The following is a 14,971-nucleotide window of genomic DNA, read 5'->3' on the forward strand; positions in this document are numbered from 1 at the left end:
GATGTATTATATTAACACAACACAGGCCTAAAAGGGGCAATGGGCAATCCAGTCATGGCAGTCCTGGGACATACACCATTGCATTGACCGCTTCGTTGATCCTGGTGCCGACTCTTCAGCCAACAGAGGATTGCCATCCAGACAGGCAGACCCTTGCCAGCCTTTTCAGGTATGGGGTCGAGCCCTTCTCTTAGACCGGGTAGGCAAAAGGGTTACCACTGCTTTGCGCTCAGATTTTAGACATGGGGTGTAGTATCATACAAACATGGTGGGGTTGTTTATCTCCTTTACCCCAATAGAAATGGTGATCTGTTTTAAGTTTCATCTGCCTTATTGTAGCCCATGCTTTTTGGTAATAGGATGCAATTGTTTCAATAAATGCATTGAAGTCCATTTTGCTTCTTATTCTGCCTTGGCATGTGTAAGTCTTTAACTGAGTGAAAGGAGTATGATCTGTTCACCACAACTTCCTGAAGAGGCAGTGTCCTGTTTAGGTTGCCACAAATCATCTTTACTTTCTAGGTGTGGGTAAGGAACTGCAGGCTAGTTGGCAATCAAGCTGACAGCTTCCGGGCAGTGTGGGGCTAAGTCACCCACACGCTGTGGCGCTGCCACCCTAAACACGCAGTCTTACCAAAATAGAAACCGCACAACACAGGGTATTTACATCCAGCTCGACATTAATGTAAAGAGTAATGTGTAGAACTCTTGCTGTCATTCCTCTGCAGTCATAGTTTTTACCTATATTACTGAATATCAAGTCAGGGGCTCCATGTCAAATTAATTTGCTGTGATATTCGCCTCCAGGGAGTGTGGTAATATCGCAGGATGAAGACCAACACCTTTATGTCCACACACTGCTGTTCATAAACTGATTTTGATCTCGCCCATTATCTCCCTTTCCTTATCAACAGTACTGTGTAACAAAATATTTAACTTTGCTGTCCAAATCATTAACTTACTCCTCTGCAATCAGTTTAAGACTCCTCGGGTTCTGTGCAAAACCTATGAAAGTAAAAAAAAAAAAAAAAAACTGTCCCCACCCGGCAGCCTGTCTTCATTCATTACCTTTTAATCAAAAGGAGTCTGCACAATGCTTTGTACGGCTCAGTTTTACTTTGCTCGGAGCCTAATACCAGAGATGTGTCTAACAAACTGGAAATAATAAAGTAAAGGTTGGGGATCATAAACTGTTCATATAAATGAATCTGAGCAGTTTAGTGCAGCCGCATTGGCTGATGAACTAATCTTGGGGTTAACCTAAGAAGGGGGTAACAGTCCATGCTTTCACCATAGGTTTTTTTTTTAGCACTGACTGAATCACTTGGTGGTGAAGTCAGTCACTGCATTTATTTTCTTTAAGGGTTGTAGTCACCAATGTCAGTGCGGCCAACTACTCAGGTTTGAGAAATAGTTGGTGCCCATTGAACCAACAGACTTATGGGATTGTTGTAGCATTCTTACCATGGGGGGGGGGGGGGGGTGACTGCTTGGTTTCGGGTGGCAGCACCACTGCATTTGGGTGACTGAGTCAGTCCCACAATAACTGGAAGCGGTCTGCCTGACCTTGACTAGCTAGCAGCCTCTCACCCAAACCTAGAAAAGTAAAGGTGATTTGTGGTAGCTTAAAAACATGGCACTCTGACTCCTCAGGGAAGTTGTGGTGGAACAGATTTTACCCATTTCTCTCATTTGCACAAGTCTGACACGTAAATTCAAACCAAGAAATGCAGGATAAGTTTCATTAAATTTATTGAATAAACTGCGTTCTATGATGAAAGGCATGAGCTGCAGATATTAGCAAGATGAAACGTAACAGTGATGATTGTGACCATTAGAGTAAAAAAAAAAAAATTGTCCGAACATCCTGACATAAAATTGAGTCTAAGAATCCCCATCTACACTTCTAGCATCCAACATGAAAACATAGCAGTTCTAGCCCTTCTTCCTGTACTAGTCTATAAAATGAGCGCCTGATCCCATACCTGGAGAAAAGCTGGGGTCTGCCTGCTGGTCTGCTGGCAGTCTTCCTGGTTGGCTGGGAAGGCGAGGCAAGGTCAGCAGGGGCTCGCAGCATAGGGCTAGCTGGAATGTCCCCTCTGCCCTTGTGGTGTTTATATAGCAAAACATGCTGTCCTCTGAGAACAGGCCTGACATCAAAATGTGTCTATGGTTAGAAGGCTGACTCCGTAACTTTTGACTAGCAATACCAAGTAAACTATTGTGTGCAATGACAGCCTTGAGCACAGCACAGACTGAAATGTTGTGCAAAGGAGCTGTTTAAAATATAAAAACAACCCTGTTGAAAAGCAAGCCGAGATAAAATGTGTATATAGGTAAAAGGCCACAGGCCTGAGGCTAAAAGGAGCTAAGATAACCCTATCGAAGTGCTTAAGGGAACCCACAACAGAATGTATTGTGTTTTCCCTTCGGCTTTTTTGTTGTCTTAGTTCCTGCATTGTGGCTGTGAGATTCTGGTGATGAGTGCATGGATGGGGAGATGATGGCGTACACTTGAATGTCCCGCCTCATAACTCAGTCCATACTGTGCCTGCTATTGGATACTTTGCAATCTCAACACCACATCCAACATACCTAGCTTCCCCCCCCCCCCCCACACCCCCAAACAAATTGATGGAGTGCTTGAATGAACCTCAACCACTGGTAATCGCTAAAAAAAAAATATATATCCTTTTAACATTAGGTGGAGTTTAAAATCATGTGAAATGTTTCATAAATACAATCGGCTGCAGGTTATGAAATGTTACTTGTAAACTGATTTGTGGATTGTTTTTCAATGTATTCGGCATTACAGTGGAGAAGTGTGGCTCAATGGTTAGAGCAGCAGACCCTGATGAAGAAATCTGGCTGCCTCGGTGGGTCCTGGGCTCAATTTCCTCGGACCTGTTAATTCTCGCATCGGTGCCTAATCTAATTCATGGGTCCCACTCTAACTCTGGGCAATAGCTTGCTTAATCTCCACAACGGCCCCAACAGCGCTGGGATGCCTGGCTTCACCTTGGAGGTTGTCCAGGAGTGGGCACCTCACAGGGAAAAGCCAGGAGGGGTTCCACAGCGGTATGCGTACAGCGCCTTGAGACCCTAATGGGTGAGTAGTGCGCTATACAAGTACGAAGTTTAGTTTACAGTTCATGTTGCCTTTGTAACAACAGCCACTCAGTGATCGAATACCATTGGTTTAACAGTCTGGAAGAAGAAGAACGTGACAAATGCAGTTTCAAACTTTAGAAGCATTAGTATGTGCAAAGGGAGGTTCTGCTCCTGTGAGTGCTAATGTATGGATGCGGACAGAAGCGAGCAGTGAAGAAGGTGCCCTTGAATGTTTGTGCACCCTGAGCAGACTCGCTCTTCCTACATACTCTGGCCTTCATTCGGCGTGTGTCGGAATAGGCTGGCGCGTTTTCCACATTACTCCCGGGTGGGGCATTTGCCACTTGTGCGCAATACCTCTCAATTCTGTGCTTTTAAAAGGAAAGTGGTGGCGAACATGTAGAAAAGGTTTCTACCGCACAGTTCTGTTTTGCCTTTTTTCTGGGCCTATTCCCCAAATCACTTTGTCAGGATTAACCTTACAGAATTTCAGGGTAAAACAGAGTAATAATTATAGAACAGCTCGTAATCCCAATCCATGTGTAAACACTTTGTACGGGTTGGATTTTAGCCTTTCACTCTTAATGAGGGTCGTATTAGCATCAGCACCGTAAACGAATACGCTCAAAACATTTGTTTTAGTCCTTGAAAGCAGGCCCCTTGGAATATACCAGCCCCAGAGTTCTTCCCTCTGTTTTAAGATCTTTTGCTTTCTGTTGCTTGAAAATAGTCCCACCCTGTACTGTGCTGAGGGGTGTGTAACTGTACAATAGGTAGACCCTCATGTCACATTTCTGTGAGAGGCTGTCTAATTTTTTCTTTTTAGATTCGCATCACACAATGAAGAGACTTCACTCTGAGAGCGCGCAGAACATTAATGGAAAGGAAACCTGATCACAGACCTTGGGGAACACTGATACATGTTTGATGTGATGAATGTAGGACATCCGTTTCAAGAGCACCATATATAAAGAGTCACGGATTAGAGCGCATAGCTTGTTACAATAGCTAGTTTATTGCATGACTGGTATAGTTTAATAACTAAACGCATGCATAATTTTCTTAACGTAGATTCACGCAACGCCTCTAACATTCACTACTTTGCAGTGACAGACCAAAAACTGAAATGCATATGTAGTTTGTATATGAAGATGTGCTCTATGACACATTTATATTAACATGTAGCGTAGATCTGTGTGATGAAACATTATTGCACATTGGGCAGTGTAACTAGTACACAACCTGTCTTAGCACTTGTTCAGTGCTGGGTTCGACATCTGTCTGATGTGGTTCAGGGGCCTGGGAGGGTGTGCTAATCATGTCTTTTCAATTCCAAATCTGACCCATGGATTGGGTTGTCACTTTACCAGAAAATGTGTGTACATTTTGATATTTCCGAAGGCACCAAAGAATTTGTGCAAAATGGTCAGTTTTGTTTTTGTGACATAATAATCATCCATCCGGCCCACGTATTAATCATTAGAGGGATAATTTGGACAGCCTTCAAATATTTTTAAGTGATTTCATCGTGTCTGATGTTTTATGTTTATATTTCAAAAGGGAACAATATCAGTTCCACTGCCTTTTCTACTGGCATCCACATAATGCAGGCCAGACAATTAAAATACCCCCAAGGGACTCATGAAGCAGGGATAGCCCACGGGCTGCACGTGCCATTTAGGTTCGAACTAGTTCATGTGTCCTGGAATCGGACCCAGCACATAATTCGGTGATCCTGGCTTTAATTGTCTCAAACCGGAACTGTCTGTCACAGCTGCTGGGAGAGAATTGCTGGGTTTGCGCACCTCTCTTCATTACAAAGTCAACACTGCCACCGCGCGGTTTGTAAAATCATGCTCAAACAAAATAAGATTTCCTGTTTCATGAATGTATCTTCGGAGAATGTCTGCGTGGGCAGGCGGCATCGATGCGTGTACAGGCCGGGTGGAGCTACACCGTCCTGTACACACGCAAAAGTGAGGCCATGCATAGTCCACGTAGCCCGGACATTAATATGAAGGTTCAAGTCAGCGCTGACTCTGGTTTGGCTCTAGAGTTAAATCTAAAGCCAATCAATCAAAATGTAAATCATGCAGAAGTGTCCTGTTTAAAAAAAAAAAATAATAATAATGAACACTATCAGATTGAAAGTAGTTTATTTCTTCAACGTTTGTGTTTCACTTTATTTCATTATATTAATTCACTGTATTTGCATCTGTGAAAAGTAATAGTTTCTAGCTTTATTTTTCACATCTGGAATACCTGCCATCATTGCCATGAGGGAACCACGGAATGTCAGTTTTCATGTGCACTCTGTCTGGGCAATATTGTTGTAGGTAGAGCAACATCAATGCCTATTAAACCATGCCTAAATGAGTTTTTTTTATTTTTTATATAGCATGTATCCTTAAGCGAATTTCTTCAAGGTTGACTCAGATGATGTTCATATAAAATATGGCACAGTGAAGTGAAGCGAGTTGTTTAGGATCAGATGCTTCGTTCAAGTGGAGAAGCTGAGATTGAATCCAAGTTTTCCTGAGTATTCGCTACATAACTACCTCCTTTCCTATCCCTTTATTAGCAAAGGAGACTGCTGTGTTCAATTATTTCTTAACCTTAAGAAACACCCCCTGTGCAAGAAATACAAATATGTCGTAAATTCAATCTGACTTGATGCATGCATACAATGTAAAATGTTTTTAGTGAAGGCAGGAATCTATTTTCTGTTAATATCACTACCTCCCCCTGGTCTAACAAACCGTAAAGAAGAAAGGATTACCACCTCAATTGCAGCAATTACACTGGTTAGCAAAACGAAGAGGACTGACTTTCCACAGTCTCCAGTCAGACAAATGCCAATTGCAGCTCTGTTCAGCTTCTGACACATAGAGCAGAAAAGTACCTTTCCAGATGTTGTGTGCTCAGCTGTCTTGCATTTGGTATTTTTTGTAATTTAAATCGGCAGTATGAAGGGAACAAGCATTGGCATAGCCAATGGACCTCTCTTTTGGGACCTTATGAGAATTTAGCCATGCAACACATTATCCGGGGTGCAACAATATATACTCTTACTTCACGTGCCACTGGCGAACATCTGCACACACCCAACAACCCAAGCATTGTTCAAGCCAATCTGTCTTGGCAATCCAAGAGCTATTGGCATTTTCATTGTTCATTTTCTTTAGCCGTGTGTTATGGAGTGGAGTGAATGTATGTGGTGTGTAGTGGAATTCTGCAGGTTGGATTGGAATTGTTTGTTCTGGAAATGTGTGGTTTTGAGAGGAGTTATGTCTAGTGGAATTGTGTGAATAGTAATTATGTGATATTGAGTGTACTGGAATTATGTGGAGTGGGATTGTATGCCATTGAATGTAATTATGTGTAGTGGTATTGTGTCGTGGAGTGGAATTATGTGGGGTTGAATTTTGTGGCATGATTTGGAATTCTGTGCTGTGGATTGGGTGTATGTGGAGTAGAGTGGAATTGTGTTGTGGAGTGGAAATATGAGGTTTGGTGTGGAAAGAAATTGTGTGGCATACAGTGAAATTATGTTGATTGGAATTATGTGGCATTGTGTAGTGTATTTATGTGGATTTCTTTAAGGGGCATTGAGTGGGTTTATGTGGGGTGTATGTATGCAACAGAATAATCGTTCAATTTTGCAAAGAACCTTCCACTGTGGGGTAACATATGGCATCACGTTTTTAGTAGGTTTTGATAGGTTTGATGTCAAAACAATTTTAGGATGAAAGCTGCAGATTATGCTGCAGAACATGGATTATGTGGCAAATGCATAATTATACATAAAACGCAGATGCCGTACATCACATAATTCCAGTGACTGTGATCCTAGCGAACCACAAATCATGGCTTAGACTATCCTGGTCAGCGAAATGAAATTGCAAACAAGTTAGGAGAAAATAAAACCTGGCTAATTCAGCCCATACTGCTGGGTTGATTGCCAACTCCCCTCTTGCTATGGTGACTTTGGCTACGGACCTGAGCAACATGGAACAATGCTCATTTTGGGTAGATATGTGGTGTTTCACTAAGGTTCAAGTGGTAAGGGACTTTGTAATGGAGGATCACACCCACTCCTGACTTGAAAGACAATGATGGTTTCACCTATGATGATGTCAATGTTGCATTAAAGAGTCTCAAGCCTGTGTTAATAGTTCATCAGGCAGTTGTTTCTTTCATGGGACTTGCCGTTTTGCATGACTAGCGAAAAAGCAAAAATACAAATACCGGAAAGCAGAGAAAACAGAGGAACTGGGCGAACTATTCTCACTTGAAATGTAGCAATATGGCCTGGCAGAAATAAAGTATTACTAGAATATATATATACACATTTATGTGTGTACTGCAGAAATGTGGGGAGAAAAAAAACTCAATACTAGAAACATTTACACAAAAACAAAATAAATACACCACAAGTATTAAGTCATTGAAAAATAATTATATTATTCAATTAATGCAAATTCATTGTATCAAAAAGACCAGACAAATCACTAAGTCTATCATCTATCTGATCATGAGGATTGATTCCCATATACCATTTTCAGCAGTGAAATGCACCAATAATATGACATGTACATCATAATTGCACCTATAATGTTCATGGCTAGTACATCATATATTGATTATAGTTGCAAAAATGTATCCATCCACAAGATGTAGCTGAAGTTGCCATCCGTTGCAGTTGCCAACACGTGTTTTGCGGAATATCTGCTTCTTCAGGGCTATACATAGATGGCACAAGAACAAGAAGAATAAATAAAACACAACACAAAAAAAAAACACCTAGAAAACCCCCAGTTCTGGTCTGTGGAACTCCTACAAATGCGGTGATACCAGAGTGCATAGAAAACCCCCCCACGGCAATGGTATTTCCCCTGGGTGATATTACTGCATCAAAGTACTAGGGCCTTTAGAACGAGGGCCAAGGTGCCCTGGACAGAGGCTCGTGGCCTTCTGTAAAATCATCCCTCAGTGTGACCCTACCAGTGCCCAGAGGTATATCAGAGTTAACAAAGAACCCCAAGGACATTTCCCCTTAATCCACATATGAGGTTTACCACAGCCCGAGTGTCTGAAGCAAACTGTCCCCAAACACATCTTAAAGTTTCTAAAACTATTAAATAGTTTCTTCTGCTGACACACCCCTCTCCGAAAGCTACCCTGTCTCTTCCAAATGCTTTGTCTACTTTCCACTGAAGGTCATCTTAGCAGTGCATTTCTTGGACCATGTACAACACTCTGCTATCTTTTGGCTAGGTTTGTTCTATAGAAATACTCTATACACACAATGTAGTCCTTATGTAATAAGCATTTACTTAATCCTGCACTTTTTTGGGTAACACATTTTTGACATAGCACATTATTCAGTAGTTCCTTGCACTTAAGGTTCTTGTCTGCAGATTTATGTTTCCAGATGTGGTTTATCTTTTTGAGATGTGAGGGTTATCCAACATTCCCCTGGCCATAGTCAGTGCGGTGATGTGGTTGGCATGGTGAGGGGTTTCACTTTTGTGATGCTCTGTGGGGGAGAGAGATCTTGTGGCTCTCTAGTGTGACTCAGGGGAGTGAGTATTAGATTATGTGTTATTCCTACAGGGAGTTCACGCGAGTGTTTCAGTCTTGCAGACCCTGCTAGGCTATATTAGGTGTGACAGTGTGGTGTGGTCAGTCATTTTTACAGTCTTAATGGGTCTCAGTAGATTATGATATGTTATGTCAGGTGTGGTTATGTTGTGTTATCTGGCATTTGTATAGTGAGCATCTGTCACCTGTGTGGCTTTGCTGCACTCTAACTGTGTTAATATTGTGATACATAAATATCATGTGCAAAGATATCGTAGACAAACATATCAATGTTTTAAAATAATATATATAGGCCCTCATTTCGACCTCGGCGGTCTTTTCTCAAGACCGCTGAGGTACCGCCGTACTGAAGACCGCCAGTGCAGGAGGTTTTCCGCGCGGCGTATCATGACTGCTGGCAGCCCTCCGTCCTTTTTTGGGTGGAGAGCCACCAGCAGCCATACTGGCGGTCGGCGGGGAAGTGGAGGTTGCTCCACCTCCCCGTCATCAGAACACCGCCCACCGAATCACGTCCCATGATTCGGTGTGGCAGTGTTTTGGTGACGGAGTGCTGGCAGCGGAGCAGCCCCCATGGATTCCGTCCCCTCCCGGAGTATCAACGGACAAGGTAAGTGCATGTGGGTGTGCGTGAGTATGTAGAGGAGGTGTGTAAGTGCATGTATGCATGCGGGGGTGTTGTGTGTATGGGAAATGTGTGGGTCGGTCTGTGTGCATGTCTGTTTGTATGTGTGCGGGTATGTGTTGTAGTGTATGTGTGCATGTAGGGATGTGTGTATGTGCATGTTGGGGGTGGGGAGAGGGTGTGTGTATGTGCATGTTGGGGGGTCCTGCCACCTTTGGGGGGTGACAGGGTTGTGAGTAGTGTGGGGGGAGGATGAGGGTGGCGGAGGGGGTGTGGGAGACCCCTATCAGTGCCAGGGAAGGAATTCCCTGGCACTGATAGTGCCTACCGCCCTGGATTTTGTGGCGGTTCCAAACCACCCGAAATCCATGGCGGTATGCAGGATCCTGATACCGCCAGCAGGTCTGGTGATGGCCGCCGGGCTGGAGACCGAAGTCTCCAGCCCAGCGGTCGGAGTGGAGAAGTGGCAGATGACCATGGCGGTAACCGCCATGGTCATAATTCAATTTGTTTTCCCGCCGGCCTGTTGGCGGTATTACCGCCACTTCTCCCCTGTCCGCCAGGGTTGTAAGGAGGGCCATAATTGTTTAAATTTCTTTGTGTTTAAATAATATTTTAATTGTCTATGTTTTATATTGTTTGTATAATTGTTGTTAATGTTTCTAAATATAGTTTGCAATTTCACGTTATTTATATTTTTAATTTAATTGTAAAATAGTAATTTATAGTGTTGTAGTGGGTTGTGACGTTTGTATGGGGGCGGATAACTTAATTTATATATTTTTTAAACGAATATTAAAGTTATATTTTGGGTGTGGGTTGTTAGTTTTGTAGGGGTACAGGGTGGAAAGTTAATGAATAATTATCTATAAATTATTAATGAATGAATTGTTAATTACATGAATTGTGTAATTATAAATATTTAATTTACATTTTAAGTGCGGTTTGTTGGGTTTGTAGGGGTATAGGGTGGGAAGTTAATTCAATAATTGATTAATTATACATTATTTATTCATAATTAATTAATTGTTAACTATGTAAATTGTGTAAATATTATAATTTTTAAATGTAGATATATGTTTAGTGTGCTACTATAGTGTGGGAATTCAATGAAATAATTATTAAATAAAACATTTTCTTATATTATTTATTTAAAAATTGATATTTATTTTAATGGTTTGTTTTTTTAATGTATATATTTAATTTTGTTACTAGTTTTATAATTTTATGAAATTAATACTTGTATTAAAATAAGGTATGTGTTTGAAGTGAAATACTTTCCCTAATATTGCACATACTGGAGTGAGAATAGTAAATATTATCCCTCCTAAGTCCAATGCTTTCCCTACAGTTGCACTTACTGGAGTGGGAATAGTAAATTAAACCCCTTCTGAGTCCAACGCTTTCCCTACTGTTGCACATACTGGAGCGGGAATAGTACATTTTACCCCCCAAGACCAACACTTTCCCTACTGTTACACAGACTTGAGTGGGAATATGACATTTTATCCCTCTTGCGTCCAATGCTTTTCCTACTGTTGCACAGACTGGAGTGGGCATAATATACATATTATTTCTAGAAATTTATAGTTTTGTCTATATTGTTTACAATTATTATTATTATTATTATTATTTACTTATTTATTTGTCCTCATAGTTTTCCTCCAGGCTAAGGGGACAACAAAAATACGGCGCAGATGAGAAAACCCAAACTTCAGTGGTTCTCCCCCTACGACAGAACCCATAGTCCAACCAAAGTGGCCTCTCTCTTGGTAGCTATTTTCCCAAAGTAACCAGAACTTGTCTCTTTTGCTGGGCGGGCCGCTATGTTCTAGACAGCACAGGTTATTAATCGCTATCAGCCATTCCTGTACAGTTGGAGCCAAAGGGAGAGCCAATTTTAAACAGATTTCTAATCTGGTGAAAAGTATTAGCAAAAACTGCAGGTGTCTTTGGTGTCTGGCAAGCTCCTTACTTTGCGTTTCTCCATCAAACACCCCAAAAATGATCATCGGGAGGCTTACCTTAACTCCTTGGCTAATTACATCCTAAAGCACCTTATCAACATCTTTCCAGAACTGTCAGACAATTTGTGGCTGTGTATAGGCAGTGCGCACATCCAAATTTTCTACTGTCCTGGATATAAAAGTTCATGTAGGCGTGTCAAATTCAGACAGAGTGGAGTGCTCAAGTGGTAGTACACCCAGCCACAGGGTGTGGTATGCTGCTAACCAAAAGGTCACAGTCCATGTTGGAAAAGAAGAAAACCACGGCACATCAAACAGGATCAAGGTGAGAATGCTTTATTCCTTAGTGACAAATCAGGGCTGGACTCTTCTAGTGTCATCAAACAAACTAGATCCATTAGTGTAGGCACACAGTGCTTTCTTCAAGTTTGTATAACAACAGCCGACACGTGTTTTGTCATTCTTGACTTTTTCAAGGCTGTAAACATATACAAGTAGGACGTATCACAAGATTTGACAATGAATTACAATCATGTTGGAATATAATGTTCAGATATGAAAAACATCGTTGAGGTGAGTAAACTGTGATGAGAGGCCCATAGTTACAAGTCATAACATCAAAAAAGAGAAAAGTACCATCATCTACCAGTATGTAAAATGAACGCAGTAGTGGGTGACCGGATGAAACGAAACATGCAAGCACTAGAGTGCATGAAAGAAAAAGCATCAAAATCTAAGAACCTGACGGGACTCATGCAAAGGAAGAAATATTATTCCCGGTATACTACAAATGATACTCAAGCCAAGGATGTAAAATAGAGTGAGGAGAAAGAAGGGTGCGCCCAGGGAATGGAACGTGCAAAAAGAAAGGAAATACCATCAAGGCGTACCTTACTAGTTATGAACTAAGAAGTTGAAATTGAAGAACTCCAAAATTTCAAGAAATGTACAGCAAGGTGTACATATAGTGGCATGGAAATGTTCACATGAAAAAGACCCTGATAAGTCTGTAGGAAACATAAAGGGATAACGATGTAAGGGAGAAAATCAATGATTCATGACCGGAGAGACATATGATTAATTATTGGACAGCTGGAACCAAAGCGCGAGTAATGTTGAACGTTAAAAAGAGAGCATATGTCTTACTGTGTAGCTCCTTGGTTGTAAATATATAAAAACTAAATGTGGAAAAGAAAAAAACAAACCAAGGACTTGACGTGTGGACACCTACTGCATATATAGATTATGTCGGTATGTTTATTTACAAACCGAACCAGCGACTAAGTAGGAGGCTGGGAATTCTAAATTACAGAGATCGCTCCCCCTGTTAACCAGCCCAAAGAGATGTGAATACGTACGGGGAAATCGTCTCTAAAAGGTACCATAACAAATACCCGAGTCTGACCCAGCGGTAAAAAACTCCATGCGCTCGGCCGTTTCTAAAGCATGAGTAATGATCACAAGATAAGCGCAAGCTGGGGGCGCTGGGGAGAAGGAAAATGATAGAAGGAAAACCAAAAATGGGGGGGTCGCGGGAGGCTCATCCCCGTCCAGGAGTTATACGGAGACGGAGTGTGGAGGTGCTCTTACCTGTAGAGCGTATGTGCGGTCAAGTACCGAGTGCAGTTAGCGTCGTCGTAAGACGTTCGCCATCTTGGGCAGGGCCATTTGTAGTGGATATTCAAAATAAAAAACGGACTAGAAGAGCCCGCAAAAGGGGAGGGGACCGCCATATTGGAATGGAGTCAGAGGTGTGAGAAGTAGACCAATAGTGGTGCATAAGGCGGAGATAGGACGGAAAAAACAACGAGGAAGGGTGACATAGTAAAATAGGATATATTATGCCCATCACCAAATGTTGTGTATGTGCCAAGGGCAGTTTATATAAATAGACAGTTTCATGTAACATTGTCACTATAATAAATGAGCTGCTGAAAACAGCAACATATTTGACAAAATCCAAAACATTAGGGTTATATAATTAGAAAGTATTGAGATTCAGAATAGAACAAGGAGGTTATCGGTATCTATATGGAATAGTGCTATGTACAGAATGGCAAAGATGATTACTGCTACAGAAGGCACAGGATTTACATCACATCATCTTGTAGCCTATACACTCAATTGTAAAAATACAGTCAATGTCACATTACCGATAAAAAAGACAAAGGCGGTGCAAGAAAGAAAAATAAGACATATGATTAATTATTGGACAGCTGGAACCAAAGCGCGAGTAATGTTGAACGTTAAAAAGAGAGCATATGTCTTACTGTGTAGCTCCTTGGTTGTAAATATATAAAAAATAAATGTGGAAAAGAAAAAAACAAAACGTCAAAACCAAACCAAGGACTTGACGTGTGGACACCTACTGCATATATAGATTATGTCGGTATGTTTATTTACAAACCGAACCAGCGACTAAGTAGGAGGCTGGGAATTCTAAATTACAGAGATCGCTCCCCCTGTTAACCAGCCCAAAGAGATGTGAATACGTACGGGGAAATCGTCTCTAAAAGGTACCATAACAAATACCCGAGTCTGACCCAGCGGTAAAAAACTATTATTACAAGAATGGGAACAACTACTCATTAGTTCATCTTTTGGCATCATGGATATACTAATTAGGGATGCCAGGGAGAAGAGGGACCGCTTACTCGTAGATATTGAGCTATTGGAAAAAGAGATTCAGGATACAAACCTCAAGGAGGGCATAACTAAAAATTATGACATCTTGAACAAGGTACTCCAGCAACATCAGATATACATTAAAGACAAAAAAATGCGTAAATTAAGACGAGACGCCAACGATTATGCCACTGGCAGGGTTTTCACCTTTGCCCACAAATTTGACAACTTCAACAATGACAATCGGACTAATATGGCATCACTACCGCTAGCCCAACCTGTATCTAGTATTACATCTAGCGACACTGAATTATCAAGTTGTTCTAGCATTACCAGTGATGAGGCGAGTTGCTCTAGACACGATCAGGGTAGCCTCTCCCATACTAAATCTACTTTTTTATTAGAAATGGAAAGGTTCCGCAGGGGGCAGAGACACAACAGAAATACACAGGCCACCTATCCAAGAGAACCAGAAGGGGAAAGAGAAAAAAGGGTGGAACAAACAAACAACAGGACCGGGGTTACCACAAGATCAGTAACACGCAACTTGAAGAACTAGACAACTGTATGACTCATGATGATGAGTTATGTGTGATGAATTTATCAGACGTCATTTTAGATGAACAACAATTGAGTGTTCTTAAAAAAGGTTTGGGCTTTGTCCCAACGGCTTTTCCAGACTTCACAACAATGCACATAGATCTTTTTAAATTCACACGAAGGTGCAAACTAATGAAATACTTTAACCATAAAGAACAGACGGACGAAAGACATACTGTCAACACAATCACTGGTGACTTTTCTATTGGAGATATTAGGGATATACAGACCCTACTCTCCTTAGAAAATCCGGATGACAGCGGACTTACACCCTCCTGCAATGACATCGCAAATGACCTGGGACTTAGTAGCTCCACTACATGCACCAGTGGGCTTAGACCACGATCCAGATTTACACCTGTCTTCTCATCAGATAATGCGATTGATGTTTTCAATAGATTGGTTACTGATGATCTCTACAAATTGGAGAACCAATACACCT

Source organism: Pleurodeles waltl, chromosome 5, assembly GCF_031143425.1.
Source record: "Pleurodeles waltl isolate 20211129_DDA chromosome 5, aPleWal1.hap1.20221129, whole genome shotgun sequence".
Taxonomy (NCBI): domain Eukaryota; kingdom Metazoa; phylum Chordata; class Amphibia; order Caudata; family Salamandridae; genus Pleurodeles; species Pleurodeles waltl.